Consider the following 17264-nt stretch of genomic DNA (forward strand, 5'->3'; position numbering starts at 1 on the left):
ACCGTTTTAGCGTGCAGTAGCCATGTACCAGTGCTACCACGGCTTAGTACAAAGCCCCTGTTTTATATTTACAAACACTTTTTTATTTCTCTTGCATCATTTCTAATAGTGAAATATTTAGGTTATCTTTATTTTTTCTGCTGTGAATGTCAGTATCCAGTGTGTCACACACACGAACATTGTCTCTTAGGTGTGTTGCAGCAGAAGAAAGGTTGAGAACACTGTTTAGACTAGAGTGAGAGAAATGCAGTACAATTCTCCTAAATAACTTGGTCCCATCCCTTAGAACACACAGCGACAGATGCTCAAAGGTTTGCAGTATAGTCTTCACTGTACCAGAAATTTATGCACAAAAATTGGTGTGACACGCTCAAAGTAATCTGCATACAAATTTATGCACTAAAATCACAGCAGTAATTTGCAGTTCAGCGCAAAATGTCAACTTTCCTGTCCTAAGCGGTGACTGGCTCTGGAACTGACAGGAAAGTTGACATTAAAAAAAAAAAATCACACAAAATACAAACACTGCAGAATGCATCAACCCCTTACCCCCAACCAGACACCTCTTCCTGCCCAGCCCAAACATATCATTAGTGTCTTGCAACTCCCACCACCCCAACCTGATCCCCTGCTGCCCCTGTAGCTTGAAGCAGGCAGAATCCATGCCCACTCGTTCCTGCCTCTGGGCACTGCCTTACATGGTAGACAGGCACCACCCAGTGCTTATCAGGATGCACCAGGAGGGCGGGGCACTGCCAAGTGCAGATAGTGGAACCTGGAGGCAGGTGCAAGTGAGTGGACATCATTCTGCCTCCTTTGAGGTACAGGGGCCGGGGGGGGGGGGGGCTAGGCTTGGAGTGGGGTCTCACTAGATTGCCAGGGAGTTTGGGGGGGGAGTAGAGGGCTGCAAGAGAGGGGGGGCAGGGGGTCCACTACACCAGCGGAGTGTTTTATTTAACATTGGGAAGATGCCGTGAGGAGGCCAGGGGTCCATTACACCATAAGGGGAGGTTTTGCATGTTTGTGGGGAAAGGGGGGGTCATCTAACTCTGCAGCTGCTTTCAGCTGCATCCCCACCCCCACACACCCCTACTCTATCGATCACCTAGACTTGCCTAATGGTTGATCTGGCCCTGAATCAGTTTCATCCACCTTGAATCTTCCTTTGCATAAATCTGGGGAAAGATATGTTAAAATAAAAAACGGTTGATTCAGATCAATAGACTTGAGATCTTCATACATGTAATGAACATAATTTATATGACTTCTATTTTCCTCAGTTCTCTATTTTCAGAAAAGAAACTTTTGATCTGCATTCCCAAAGGCCCTGTAAGGAACATTTTAAAAGCAGCATATGATCCTGATAAGTACGGTCTAGCAAAGTCCAAGAAGAAGCAACACAAAGTTTCATCCGAGGACCCACTGTCACGGATCACTGCATGAAATTAGCAGCAACAAGCACTGGCTATGATAGTTTACATACGGAAACCAGAATAGAAAAGCCAGACGTGCTAAGAGCTAGGAAAAGCCAAAAAGATCGACGCAAACTGCATTCAGGCAGTTCTACCCATCTTAAAAAGGGAAAGAGATCTTATTCCTTTGAAAAAGGTAAGAAATATGCCCGGGGTAAAAATGCACATTTAACGGAACCCTTCTACTTTTATCGAGAAGCCATTCTCCATTTCAGAACTCCCCACTGATACTTTGGGAAAGTGAGATTAGCATTTCGAATACTTTACTCTGCCACGCTACAAAACGAATAAACTAGTCCACACGGTTTTAATCATAATTGTCAAAGAGGCATGCCTTTCTTTTCTGTAGCCTACTCCGGAGCAGCGAAATGAAGGAGTTCACATCACTCAGCACTTGGATTTGACCTGGTTTCTTACTCAATACTGCATCAGTGATGGCAATAGTTAAGAGGATTTTTGATTGTTAAGTGTTTTTTTTTAAACTATTATTTTAAGTAGCATTTCCCACACAATCCCCCCACTTCTCCCAGCAACAGAAGCATTACCACTGATTGTTCCTTACCTTACAGAGGTTTACTGCCACGTTCAGTAACTCAACCTTAGCCCTCCCGACTCGTGTGAGCTCTGCCTTTCCCTTTGCTGCTTGCTTGCCTGCTTCTCGGTGGTTATATAAGGCCTGCACTGAGGATCCTCTAGGTGGCAGCTATGTGAACCAATCCTTGGCCAAAAACACATAGAAGAGGCAAGAGGAGTTTGTTTTTCTGCCCAGTGTAATTCCGTGCTCACCTCCTCCCCAGGAAACCTGAGCCTCTGATTTACAAACGGAGACGGCAGAAAGGGGCTGAGCTTGGCACACAGACTGACTCGCTCTCAGCCAGACTGTAGGAATTACTCAAAAGTGAGCGCTGTGTATTTCTGAGCTGTATCAACAATTTATATTGGCAACTGTGTCTGTATATATACTGTGTTTATCTCTTTATTGCATACAACTTTTTTTTTTTTTTGCAAAAATCATTTTAAGTCGACAGGTTTGTGTGGTTTCATTTGTATTCCAGTTTAGCGGTTTCTCCCTCCTATGTGACTACAAAAAATTCCCAAAATGCCAACTTATTAGTGTGAGGCTTTCAGAGCAGGCAACTAATGTAAATAGATTATTTTATAACATTGGTAACTAGAGGGCCTGTTTACTAAAAGGTTTCTCCTATGTTGTGTTATTGGAAAAGGATTAGTAAAATAATATGCAGCCAGCTACTGCTGCTCCTAAAATGCAAGTCTGAATTACTTTTGACACACATAGTGAGATATACAGGAACATATGCAATGCCATCAGATAAGGAACATTTGGACCACCCAGTCTCCAGTTGCTCCTATGCACTGTGTCACCACAGACTATACCCAGTCTCTGTTCATTTTCTTTCGTTAGGCAACTTCCAAGCATACAAAATTCTGTCACTGTTTAGTTTACTGAATAGAACACAAATTATGTATAAAATCTTATGATACAGAAATTAATACAACCTGACAGGTTTTTCTTTTCTGTTGAAGACCTTCACTTAATAGAAGTTAGCTCAGTGAATCAGAGAATAAATAGTTCATAGATTTATTTGTTATCATCATCTGTTCAGTATTGTAGGAACAACAAATATGATGTCCACAAATTGCCAAACTGTGGAAATTAATACTAATAAAAATTGCATCAACAAATAAACATATTTTCAAGAAAACCATATTGCTTCACACAATTTGTAACTATAGTAGACACACTTTGCAGTTTGTACTGATGCCAAAAGCACTGAGTGAGAGGAAAAGCAGCAGGATCAGTGAGTGGTATCAGCAAACTCATTTGTCATGCACGTAAGTTTGACCATGTTTCTCCCTCTTATAAAAATTCCATTGGCTTCCTTTTGAACAGCTTTTTATCTTTAAGCTGCTCACTGTCACTTTTAAAGCCCACAGAATTGGTCTCCAGACTACCTTGCCACACTGACTATTCCTTATTCTCCTTCCTGTCTTCTTCCCCTCAATTAATGATCACCGTCTGGTTCTTCCAAATCCCAAATCTGCTCAGCTAAAATTTACACGTTACTATGCTTTCTTTTTCGCTGCTCCTTTAACTCCCTTGTGCTCTTCGACTGAATGTCATTTAAAACTTCAAAACAGCGTTAAAAACTTGGCTTTTTAAACACTCTTTTTCACTAGAATGAACAAGTAGAAATTTTGGTCAATGTCATTATTCCCTGTCCAACACCCCCCCCCCCCCCCCCTTGTCTACCCGTCCTTCAGCTTCCCTCTCCCCACTCCCTTTCTACTTTTGACCTTTTGTGATTGACCTGGTATGAGTGTTCCACTCCTTTCCTGTCAATAAGGTAGTTCCTTTCCATACTCTTTTCTTTGTTTTTTAGACTGTACTGCTCAGTTCTGCCAGTCAGCTGGGCAGTATAGCAAGTTTTAAACAAATTCTAAACATTCTAAGATACCAGATTCTGTGAGGATTTACAGACAGCTATTCTTTTTATACTGCCAGCAAATGGGGCCCACCAACATTTGTGGGCCTCTATGAAGAACTATGAAAAAAAAAAAAAAAGACAAGGACGTAATATTCTGCTTACAGGTCTAAGAGGAAAATATTATGGGCCTCGGTGCATGTTTAAAACATGCGCTGATGCCAGCGCGGCCCTCCTTTGCCACAGCTGTAAAAGGGAAGTCTCATCTCCTAAAGGAAGATGGCCGGGGTGGCACTTGCCACGTGGCCATTCTGGGGCGGAGCCTTACTGCCACCCATTGATGGTGGCGGTAACAGCTCCCACGACACTGCCCGATTACCACCGGGTACACTCCGGTGCTACAAAAATACATTTGACAGTGCGCTAGGGGTGGGAAGTACCACCGGGCTGCAGGGCTTAGAACCATGCATTCAGCCATCAGTGAACAGCTTAACATAAGCTTTCTGCATCAGCCCCTGAATAAGGGCCAAGTCAGTCAGAATGGAAGCAGAAATACCCTGCCTATTTTCCTGTATGTTTTTATCAGATCCCACAGCAGTTGCCATCCTTGAACCAATGGCGTAGCCAAGGGTGGGCCCGGGTGGTCTGAGGCCACCCACTTTGGGCTCAGGCCCACCCAGTAGCAACATACCTATGATGTGGCTGGCAGGCATCCCCAAGCCCCACCAGCTGAAAACTCCCAACAATTGTCAATAGCAGATCTTCGCCTGCAGCGACTGATACATACTGCTCGCGCTGGCCCCACAGCCTTCCCTCTGATGTATTCCTGGAAACGAAGTTGCATCAGAGGTAAGGTTGTGAGGTCAACATGAGTAGGAGTTGCTTCTCACTGCCAGTGAAAATCTGCTATTTAAAATCTATGCAGGAGAGGGGGGATGTTTGAGAGACCATATGGCATGCAGGCGAGAGAGGGAGAGACCAAATCACTTGTGGGACAAGGTAGAGTTCTGCCCACCCACCTTGGGCCCAGGCCCACCCAAAATTGGGTGTCTGGCTACGCCCCTGCCTTGAACTCCAGCCCAAGGGTTGCAGAATTAGAAGTATTAATAACTCACGATACAGTGAAAGGCAAGGCAGCAGGAGTAGTGGTAAAACCACTCCAAGGCAGCAGAAAAACCCAGTACCAAATTCCTACCCATCTACTGCATGGGGGAAATGTGGTGTTCAGACAACTACTTTCCTGGCTTTGTTTAGGGGCCAACTCATTTTGGTGGAGGTTCTGAAGGAGGGCTGTCAGCAAATGTATGTCTTTTTGTGTATGATATCAAAATATGCAACAGTGTAGCTTCCCAGGAAGGTATATATTTAAAAGAAAAAGGATTTAATAATGCTTGATAAATAGTCTAAATTTGGCAACTAAAATTTAATGCTGAAAAATTCAGGTCAATTTGGGCAGCAGGAACCCAAGAGTGGAATTCAGGAGTGATCATATTTGATATCAAGTGGCCAAAAAGGTAGATAGAACAAGACCAAAAGGGATACATTGGGAGAGGAATAGCCAACAGGGAAAAAAAAAATGTTATCTCTACAAACGTCTCATTTGGTGTACTGCATTCAATTCTGGAGAATGCATCTTCAAATGATTATAAATTGTATGGAGTCAGTTCTGAAGACAGTTACAAAAATGGTCAAGTATCATCATCATGAAGCTTATGAGGACAGACCTAAAGATCTAAATATGTACACACTGGAGGAAAGACAGGGTAGGGGAATATAATAGAGACATTTAAATATCACCAAGGTATAAAGCATAGAAGGTAGGCCTCTTTCAACTCAAATGAAGCTGTGGAATGAAAAACTAACAGATGAGAGTGAAAGAGATTAGACTCATGAGTAATCTAAAGGAATGTGTTTTTTTAAGAAAGGGTAGTGGATATATGGACCCACTTTCCCCAAGACTGCCCTCTACAAATCTACTAGGCAGACTGCTTTCTTCTTTCTATCATCTCATATATGGAACAGTCTCCCACTTCCCCTTTGTAGTGAACCATGTGGGAAAGAGGAACCCGAATTATAGCTACGTCATGCAAGTTTCCACGTTAGGAGTCACGGACCAAGAAAGGTGTCATCATTGATGATACGTTGAAACCTTCTGCTCAGTGCGCTGCTGCGGCTAAGAAAGCAAATAGAATGTTAAGTATTATTAGGAAAGGAATGGAAAACAAAAATGAGGATGTTATAGTGCCTTTGTATTGCTCCATGGTGCGACCGCACCTCGAATATTGTGTTCAATTCTGGTCGCCATGTGTCAAAAAAGATATAGTGGAATTAGAAAAGGTGCAGAGAAGGGCGACGAAAATAATAAAGGGGATGGGACAACTTCCCTATGAGGAAAGGCTAAAGCGGCTAGGGCTCTTCAGCTTGGAGAAAAGGCGGCTGAGGGGAGATATGATAGAGGTCTATAAAATAATGAGTGGATTTGAATGGGTAGGTGTGAAGCTTCTTTTCACACTTTCCAAAAATACTAGGACTAGGGGGCATGCGATGAAGCTACAAAGTAGTAAATTTAAAACAAATTGGAGAAAATATTTCTTCACTCAACATGTAATTAACTCTGGAATTCGTTGCCAGAGAATGTGGTAAAGGCGGTTAGCTTAGCGGAGTTTAAAAAAGGTTTGGACGGCTTCCTAAAGGAAAAGTCCATAGACCGTTATTAAATGGACTTGGGGAAAATCCACTATTTCTGGGATAAGCAATATAAAATGTTTTGTACTTTTTTGGGATCTTGCCAGGTATTTGTGATTTGGATTGGCTACTGTTGGAAACAGGATGCTGGGCTTGATGGACCTTTGGTATTTCCCAGTATGGCAATACTTATGTACTTATATCCTTTAAAACTTTCAAGGCCAACCTGAAGGCCTGGCTTTTTAGGCACACTTTGAGAGAAGAAGATTGATTAGATGACATGAGCTTCACCCGCTAGAGGTCTTCTCTTACTGTTCTCCTTGCTTGTCTGTCTGAAGAGTGTGATGTGAATGCTGACCTTTACTATTTTTAATTGGAGTTCCTTTCCTGTTTCAATTTTATAGTCTGTATACTTCTCTGTACTGCTTTAGCAGCTAAAGCAGTCTAGAAAATCAAACTAAACTATAAACTATCTGAATTCAAGAAAGCATTGAATAAGCACAGAAGATCTCTGAGGAAGAGGAACAGATTGTAGAACTGAGCAGTAGACTAGGTAGTCTGTATAAACCATATGATCTTTTTTCCTGACACCATGTTCTGTTTCTGTTCCTATGGATTATGTTAGACTGGCAGTGGTCCTTTTAAAGTTGGATTGTTTGGGAATGCTGCCTAAAATGGGTGATATACTCCATCTAAGGCTAAATGTAAGACAAGGCCAATTTGTTTAGAAGTTTGAAGAGTTCAAGAAGGCAATAAATCGTTAGAAATAAATGGGTGAATTATGTACACTCTGTCTAGATGGTATGATAGCATTTTTTGATAATAGTCATAAAAAATGGTGCCACCTCTGTCTTCAACTACTTCATCACCAAGGGTGCACAAACATCAACTTTACAAAAGTTGTCATTAAGTCGAGAAAATATCCTACCCATAGACTCACTCGTAACCACTTGAAACACCTGCCATTGATCACACTCATCCTTCTCTCTGGGCTGATCAATTAACAACTCTGAAGGCTCAAACTGGTCAACAATCTTACTTTCTCAACAAAGCCAGGAGCAAATTTGGTACTTGATATTTGGGAATCCAACCAGAAGACTTTCCAGGATTCCGAACCAGAGTAGGCAAAATGGAAAACAACTCTTTAGAGCTAGGTGGAGCCTTACCTATTAACTCATAATAAAAACATTTGGTGGTTTGTTCTGTCTGTTTATACTATTCCAACTGGGAAAGATAACTTTCTTGCATAACCCTTGAAGAGAATTTTCTCCATTCCCTTTCAACCCTATGCAGACTCTGCTTTAATAGACACCATTCCTCAGAGAACCAGGGCACCTCATGTACTCTAACACTATTCTTATCAAATACAGGAGCTACCTCATCTAATGCTCCCCTCAAACATACATTCCATTTATCCAACACTAAATCCATCCTCTATTATGATATCCCCCTCATCTAGTTTGGAGATTAAAGCTTTTCTTAAATCCTTAATCTCAAACGGCTTGTGACATGTATAACTTCTGGACACCCTACCCCGACCACTTTTCCAACTAGTCTGACACTAAAATAAAGTACAAAAATGATCTGTCCATGGAACCAGAGCAATATTATCCATCCTAAAGGACCCTAAAAGCATCTCCTGAGCAATAATAATTAAGTCTACTGTGTGACCTCCAATATGGGTCACCCATTTCACCCTCTGATTCCAACCAAAGACTTCCATAGTCATCAAGAAATTCCAAACTATTTCATGAGAGTTGGCAGTATCAATTCTCATATTGAAATCTCTCGACAAAATTGTCTTAGATAAAGGTAACTTCAAATCTACTAATTATTCATTCAAAGGTGAATAATTTTGATAGAGTACTCCTGGAGCAGCATAACAGTTACTAAGTTCAGCACAGAAGAAACCAATACCAAAATTTCAACACCCTGCAGCTGGATACATTCCATTTTAGTAAAGCAAATTTATTGTTAAAAATCACCAACCCCCTCCCCCCCAACCCCTCTCCTTCCCTCTCTCGCTTGGAATAGTGCAGAGTACAACACAGGTCACAACTGATTCACTACTACTACTACTTAACATTTCTAGAGCGCTACTAGGGTTATGCAGCGCTGTACAGTTTAACACAAAAAGACAGTCCCTGCTCAAAGGAGCTTACAATCTAAAGGACGAAATGTCAAGTTGGGGCAGTCTAGATTTCATGAATAGAGGTATAGTGGTTAGGTGCCACAACATCCTCCTCACATAACCATGTTTCTGTAATACAACAAACGTCAATCTTCTCATCCCTTATCAGATCAAACAACACAGATACTTTATTGCAGACTGACCTAACATTCATTAATACAAACTTTCCACTTAAACTAAGTGAAGACTTCAAATACGGTTCAACAGGGACAGAAATCAAAGCAGGAACTCGTGTCAACTTCCTAGAATTTCCCCTTAAATCCCCATACCTACCCCTTTAGCAAAACACATTGCAGAAACCTCGATCCAACCCATCCTATATAAACACCCAAACACTCACACTGCCACACCCAACAACTTGTCCATGCCTAAACAACCCCCAAAATATACCATTTAAACAGACCCAACCCACTAATATAACTCCCAATGAAACAAGCTTTAATGCCCAGCTCCACTGCCCAGCTCCACTCAACCTCTAATGTTGCCCACAAAGGTGCACACTAAGGCACATAACACGCCTCTTAAGCATAGGGCTCTCTGTTAAAGTCCCACCAACTGAAGGTGTCAGAATGCTGATGATGCCACCAGTGGGGGGGGGGGGGGGGACTTCACACCACACTACCAAAGATACAAACTGCTGCAGTAATGGTACCAAAGAAAACCTTCTTCAGCAGCCAGCAGATGCTCATTATAGTTGAAAAGACAACTCAGATGTTTCAGACAGAGCTCTCTTGTTAAAGGGGTCACTAAGCCCCTCTTGTTGCTTTTCATTGGAGTGGGAGGTGTTAGATTGAGCTCACCAAAACCCTCTTCATTTTTTTGCTGGAGTAGGGAGGTATGGAGGTATGGGGCTGCTGATCCCCTCTTCAGAGCTGCCAAGGGGTCCCAATTTTTTAGAGGGAGATTTCAGTAGAAGCCCCCCACCCCTGCCCCACTTTGCATTGGCTCCACCCACTCTACATGGCTCCACCCCCTGGCACACCTCAAACCCACAGCCATTTCAGAATATATTTTATTTAATAGCCTAATACCCTTTTCAATTAGCTTTCACAGGCCAAAACCTCCTGCCTCAGGTCAGTATAATGCTGTTGTGGTATCCTCTCCTGACCTGAGAAAGGAAGTGTTGGTCTCTGAAAGCTAATCAAAAATGTTTTAAAATCAGTGAAGGTATCACCTTATTTTCTATTTTGTGTTGTATTTGCATTTATTAAACTTTATTAACACAGCTACCACATTACTTTATCCTAAATTAAAAAAAAATTATTTTCTTTACCTTTGTTGTCTGGCCATTTACTTTTTCTAATTGTGTTGGTCCCAGTCTCTTGATTCTGCTTTCCTTCGTCTTCTCTTAACTCTCTTGCCAGGGTTTCTTGTCCATTTGTCATTTATCTCTCCTTTTTCTTTGTTTTCTTCAATATTTTTCTGCCTCTCTCTCTGTCCAGATTTAATTCATTCTTACTATCCATTCTTTAATTTCCTTCTTTTTACTTCATCTACCTATGGCTTTTCATCTTTTCCTCACCCTTATTCTCTCTTTGCCCGCTCCTCTTATTCTCCAGTCTTTCACTACTCTGTCCTCTCTCCCTTTCCATCCAGTGTCTCCCCTCTTTCTCTCCCCATCCTTCCAGTGTCTCCCCTCTTTCTTTCTGCATCCTTCCATCCAACGTCTCCTCTCTTTTTCTCCCTACCCTTCCATCCAAAATCTTCCCTCTTTCTCTCCCCATCCTTCCACCTATCTGCCCTCTCTCCTGATCTTTCCATCTAGTGTCTCTCTCTCTTCTCCCCTTCTATCCAGTGTCTCTCTATCTCTCTACCCTTTTCTGTTCAGTGTCCCCTCTCTCTCTCCACATCCTTCCAGTCTCTCCCCTCTGCATCCTTTCATCCATCTCCCCTCTTTCTCTCCCTATCCTTCTATCCAGCATCTTCCCTCTTTCTCATCCTTCCATCCAGCATCTTTCTCTGCCCGTTTCCCCTCTTTTTCTCCCCATCCTTCCATCCATCTTCCCTCTTTCTCTCCTTATCCTTCCATCTGTCTACCCCTTCTCCGATCCTTCCATCCATCTACCCACCCCTCTCCCGATCCTTCCATCCAGTGTCTCTCTCTCTACCCTTTTCCATTCATCATGTCCTCCCTCTCTCCACATCCTTCAATGTCTATCCTGTTTCTCTCCCTACCCTTCCTTCCAGCGTCTTCCCTCTTTCTGCTGTCAGCCAGAACCCCCCTCCTTTCTCCCCATCCTTATCTTCAGCAGCTTCTCTCTTTCTCCAGCTCTTCTCCATATCCCCTCTTTCTCTCCCCATCTTCCCACTTTCTCTATTCTACCTCCTGCCTCCCGCTGCCCCTTCCACCCGATATTCATTTCCTGGCCACTGCTGCTTCTCCCATTGAGCAGCAGCGGCCGCAACAACAAAAAACGAAAAGAAAAGCTAAATAACAAAAAAAAAAAAGCGTGGGGCCGCAGCAGCCTTCAGGCATGGGCTGTCGGCTCTGCAGCCACTCCTCTCTCCTCCTCTCTCTGTCCTTGGAGCGGAGCAGAAAGTAGATGTCAACTTCTAGCTCCTCCAGGTCCAGGGGCAGAGAGAGGAGAAAGGAATGACTGCAGAGCCGACAGCCCATGCCTGTTGTGGCCCTGCGCTTGCTTTTTGGGGTCTTTTTGGTCGCGGCAGCTGCTGCGGAACAGGAGAAACAGCAATGGCCAGGAAATGAATACCGGGTGGAAGGGGGAGCTGCCGACGGTTTCTCAGTGGGAGAGTTTCCCATATTGGCGGAAGTGCGGGAGATGACCCACCAAAACGGGAGTCTTTCGCTGAATGTGGGAGACTTCGCAGGTCTGCCTCTTTTTTTTTGTTGTTGTTTTGTTTTGTTTTACATTTAAAAGTTTAATTTAAATTAAAAATACCTACCAGGGGTGTCCTCTGTTCCAACAGGATCATTGGTGGCCAGTGGGAGTCCTTTCCTTGTGGTCCAGGGACTTCAGGGACAGTAGCTGGGCTGTTTGCTGCCTTCTCCATGGCTGCCTGGCCCAGGAAATAAGATTCTGTGGGCAGACGCTATAGGAAAATGGCCTGCTTGAGGCCTAGAAGAGGATCCAGCTGGCTCCATGGCTCCAGGAAATAGGCCCAAAGTGAAGCCAGGACCTCAATTTCTGAGCTACCCAGCCGGAGATCCATGGATTTCACATTATTTTGTCGCTAGCGCTGGGATTCTTTCCGAAGGGGGTCTGAAATTTTGAAGGACCAATTACAGGTCTGGGGACCTAGGTAAAAAGTTCTATGGGGCTAGTTTTAAGTTTTTAAAAATTTTTATGGGCTCTTTTTGAAGTTGTGGAGCTCGGACTCCAAAGTTAATTTTAACAAATTATTTTTGGGGGTAGTCAACAGTTTGGGGGTCCCTAAGAGGTGGGTTAGGTATATTAGAAGTTTGGATGGGATTATTTTGGGGCTAAATAGCAGAGTTTTGGGTGTGGAGGTCCTGTGCACTAAAAATGTGCACTTTTGATAGCCACTGGTTATGGCCGTGAGGGGGGATTTTTATTAGTTGGCTAATGGGATTATTTGGGAATTTTGGGACATTTTAAGTAGTTTTATTTTAGAAAATATGAGACATCTTTTAAAAATGACTACTTTTGAAATGTAAAACCATTAAACTGTTGGTCTTCCTGTCTTATCAGCTTGTAACCTTGGGGTCATCTTCGACTCCTCCCTCTCCTTCTCTGCACATACTCAACAGACTGCTAAAACCTGTCATTTCTTTCTCTATAATATCAGCAAAATTTGCCCTTTCCTTTCTCAGCACACTACCAGAACCCTCATCCACACTCTTATCACCTCTCGCTTAGACTATTGCAACTTGCTTCTCACAGGTCTCCCACTTAGCCATCTCTCTCCTCTTCAATCTGTTCAAAATTCTGCTGCACGACTAATATTCCACCAGTGTCGTTATGCTCATATTAGCCCTCTCCTGAAGTCACTTCACTGGCTTCCTATCCGTTTCCGCATACAGTTCAAACTCCTCTTATTGACCTATAAGTGCATTCACTCTGCAGCTCCTCAGTACCTCTCCACTCTCATCTCTCCCTACATTCCTCCCCGGGAACGCCATTCACTGGGTAAAACTCTCTTATCTGCACCCTTCTCCTCCACTGCTAACTCCAGACTCCGTTCCTTTTATCTTGCTGCACCATATGCCTGGAATAGACTTCCTGAGCCAGTACATCAAGCTCCATCTCTGGCCGTCTTCAAATCTAAGCTAAAAGCCCACCTTTTTGATGCTGCTTTTAACTCCTAACCCTTATTCACTTGTTCAGAACCCTTATGTTATCATCCTCACTTTAATATTCCCTTATCTCTTATTTGTCCTGTTTGTCTGTCCTAATTAGATTGTAAGCTCTGTCAAGCAGGGACTGTCTCTTCTTGTTCAAGTGTACAGCGCTGCGCACGTCTAGTAGCGCTATAGAAATGATTAGTAGTAGTAGTGGTATAGTAGTGCTTATTTAACCTGTTTTTGTTGAAAATTGGTATTTATTTTCCCATAAAAATATGCAAAAATGTAAATTTCCCACTATTTCCTATGGGAAAACTTTAAAACAAAATGGAGATTCAGTTTGAGTAGAAAGGATTCTAAGAGAAAGAGAGAGAGAAAAAAAATAAAGGTTCTAAACTGACATTTTGATTGGCTAGGAGCAGGGCCGGTTCTAGTGTTTCTGGTGCCCTCCTGCAGCCTATTAATCGGCGCCCCCTACTCATCCAGGGGCAGGGGCAGTGTTTGGTGAATTTTCGAAAGAGAAGGGCGCTCATCTTCCAACACAAATCGGGAGATGGGCGTCCTTCTCGCAAGGTTGCCCAAATCGACCTAATGAAAAGCCGATTTTGGGCGCCCCCAACTGCTTTCCATCACGGGGACAACCAAAGTTCACGGGGGCATGTTGGCAGTCTAGCGAAGGCGGGACTGGGGCGTGCTTAGGAGATGGGCACCCTCGGCTGATAATGGTAAAAAGAAGGGCGTCCCTGACGAACACTTGGGTGACTTTACTTGGTCCTTTTATTTCATGACCAAGCATCAAAAAGGTGCCCTAACTGACCAGATGACCACCGGAGGGAATCGTGGATGACCTCCCCTTACTCCCCCAGTAGTCACTAACCCCCTCCCACCATAAAAAAAAGTTTTAAAATACTTTTTTGCCAGCCTCTATTCCAGCCTCAAATGCCATACTCAGGTCCATCGCAGTATGCAGGTACCTGGAGCAGTTGTAGTGGGTGCAGTGTACTTCAGGCAGGTGGACCCAGGCCCATCCCCCCCCCCCCCCCCCACCTGTTACACTTCTGGTGGTAAATGTGAGCCATCCAAAACCCACCACAAACCCACTGTACCCACATGTAGGTGCCCCCCTTCATCCCTAAGGGCTATGGTAGTGGTGTACAGTTGTGTGTGTGTTTTTTTTTTTTTTGGGGGGGGGGGTTGGGGTGCTCAGCACCCAAGGTAAGGGAGCTATGCACCTGGGGCCTTTTTCTGAAGTCCACTGCAGTGCCCCCTAGGGTGCCCGGTTGGTGTTCTGGCATGTCAGGGGGACCAGTGCACTAGGAATGCTGGCTCCTCCCATGACCAAATGGCCTGGATTTGGTCGCTTTTGAGATGGGTGTCCTCGGTTTCCATTATCGCCGAAAACCAGGGACGACCATCTCAAAAACAACCTAAGTAAGACCATCTCTAAGGTCGACCTAAATTTCATGATTTGGGTGTCCCCGACCGTATTATCGAAACGAAAGATGGACACCCATCTTGTTTCGATAATATGGGTTGCCCCGCCCCTTTACGGGGCCATCCTGCAAGGACGCCCTCATGAAAATTTGGGCGCCCCATTCGATTATGCCCCTCCACAGCTCCGTCCCTACAGTAGCCACACCCCACAGTAGCCACACCCCTTTTACTAGCTACGGCGCATATAAACAGGTATCATTGAAAATATTACACCAGTAAAGAAGAAAAATAACTTGTTTTTTTTTTCATTATAATTAATTTCTGTAAGCTGTTACAGCTCCAGTATACCCAAAATGACACAAACCAAATTAGCATACAGACCAGGCATTAGGAGAACAGTCTTGCCAAACCTGAAACAATATGTTATCAAAATCTCAGAACTTAACAAACAGATCCCTATTCAGACTGTAACCAGGTACCTCTAAGTGCAGCCAAGGATAGAACAATCTCCTCCAGCCACAGGCTCCCAGTACAGTCAAGAAATAAATGTCCACCAGCAACTTCAATCTTAAGGACTTTATTCCATGCAGGTTTCTAGTAGACCTGATACACAGTGCCAACAGCAGCATTCACCTTCAATCTTAAGCACATATAAGCCACCTGAAAGTGTGTGGCACATAGTCCCCTTTAAGCAGCAGGCTATCAGCACATACCAGGATTCAATACAGGCTCACAGTTAGCTCCAGTCTGGGCTCTTTATCCAGGGCACAGTAACAGTAGTTCAATTTCAAATAAAAGCAGTTCATTCAGTTCATCATCACAGTTAAACCACAAAGCAGCAGTTTCTATCCTCTACTCTCTTTACCTTCATAATGAGTTCCATACTTTAGGGACTTCTCAAACCCAAGGGATTCCACCCTGCATCTGCTTCACTGGTAGATTCAATACTTTAGGGACCTCTCTTACCCAAGGGTTTTCAGCCTGCATCTGCTGCACTCTACTCTCTTCTCTCCCCTCTCTCTTGGGACTCCTTCCCACCTGCCTAATCAATTCCTGGCTTCTGCTCTCACAACCAATCACTCTCCTTCCATTAGCTTCCCCCACACCCATACCAGCTGAGTTAAGCATTGGACTAATGAGGAGCTCCTGCACACAAGGTTTCCTATCTCTCTTTCCCCCTAGTGGCAGCCAATCTACACGTCCTACCAGCTTACACCCATGTCTTCCCCTGTTGCAGCTAAGAGTCCAGTCCGGGTTCTTCATCTCACCCCCTGGCTCCTTGCCTGCAATGCCTTCTGGGTCTTGTATTTCAGACTGAAACTGCCTTAACCCAACTATCCTGCATGTGACTATCACAAGAAACTTAGCCTTGCCAACACACATGCAGAACAGAGATAGCCCCTCTTTAAATTTTAACCTGAAATCCTAAGAAGCTAGATTCTGAATGCAGCACAATACCAGAAAAACAGAAAGAAACACATTGCTATACATTGCAAAATAAGTCAGCAGATGTAAATGCTCAAATTGGACATATTCCATACAGTACAATGAAAATAAAATGATGTTTTCTACCTTTGTTGTCTGGTGACTTTGTTTTTTTTGATCATGTTGGTCCCAGTCTCTGATTCTGCTGCTCTCTATCTGTTTTCTTAACTCTGTTTCCATGGCTTCCTTTCTATTTATTTCTTTACTCTCCTCCTTTCTTCTTCATTTCTTGCCCTACATCCATAGGTAAAAGCTGGGTCCTCCGCAGACTTGACTGGAGGAGGTATAGAGTGGATCCAGCTTTTGCCTATTTTCTCCATCCATGTGTAGTTTTTCTCCTTTTTTTCCCTTTCCTTCATCTCCGTTCAGTATGCATCTCCTTCCTCTTTCTTCCCTCTCCTCCATCCATGTCCAGCATTTTCCTCTCTCTCCTGCCCTTCATCCATATTCATCTCCTCCTCTGTTTTCCCTTCCCTCCATCCATGTCCAGCATTTCTCCTCTCTCCCCTTCCCTCCATCCATGTGCATCTCCTTCCTCTGTATTTCCTCCCCTTCATGTCCAGCATTTCTCCTCTCTTCCCTCCATCCATGTGTATCTCCTCCACAGTCTTCTATTCCCTCCATCCATGCCCAGCATTTCTCCTCTCTCCTCCATCAATGTGCATCTACTTCCTCTGTCTTCCCTCTTCCATCCATGTCCAGCGATTGCCTCCCCTCCTATCCATGTCCAGTGACTCACCCCAGTCCCCACCTTCCCCCTTTTCAGCCCCCATTCCAGTTCCAACCCCAGCCCTCACCTGCCCACCCTCTTCTTCCACAACAGCCCTCCTTCCCTTTCTGCTGCCCAGCATTTAAAACTTATTTTACCTCAAGTCGTGGCAGCAGCAGTGAAAGCAGCAGGCTCGCCTCCAGCTTTCACTTACCTCTCAGTGTCCCGCCATTGCGGAAATAGGAAATTATGTCAGAGGAGGGAGGGACACTGAGAGGGAAGGGAAGGCTGGAGGCGAGCCTGCTGCTTTCACTGCTGCCGCCGCGACTTGAGGTAAAATAAAAGTTTTAAATGCAGGATGGCAGGAAGGAAAGGAGGGCTGTTGTGGGACGCTGAGGGCGGGTAGGTGAGGACCTTGAGAACCGAGAGCTGCCTGCAGGAACTGTGAGTCTCCCGGCGATGGTAAGCATGACTTGTGGCGCCCTCCAGAGGTCGGTGCCCCCCTGCCATGCTTACCACACTTACCGGGTTGGGCTGGCCCTGGCTAGGAGATGTTAGTTGACCAAGCTAGGTTTGTGTT

General features: G+C 44.1%; 1 protein-coding gene across 1 annotated transcript in view; it reads right to left on the bottom strand.

Annotated features, from left to right (window-relative positions):
* ACKR3 (atypical chemokine receptor 3) overlaps nt 1-2119 on the bottom strand; it is a 55289-nt gene extending 53170 nt beyond the window's left edge. The window contains exon 1 of the mRNA XM_030209379.1: nt 2035-2119. The gene's annotated coding sequence lies outside the window, so the exon portion shown is untranslated. The remainder of the gene's footprint in view (nt 1-2034) is intronic.
* Nucleotides 2120-17264: the final 15145 nt, after the last annotated feature.

The sequence above is a fragment of the Microcaecilia unicolor genome, chromosome 7 (genome assembly GCF_901765095.1).
Source record: "Microcaecilia unicolor chromosome 7, aMicUni1.1, whole genome shotgun sequence".
NCBI classification, from domain to species: Eukaryota; Metazoa; Chordata; class Amphibia; order Gymnophiona; family Siphonopidae; genus Microcaecilia; species Microcaecilia unicolor.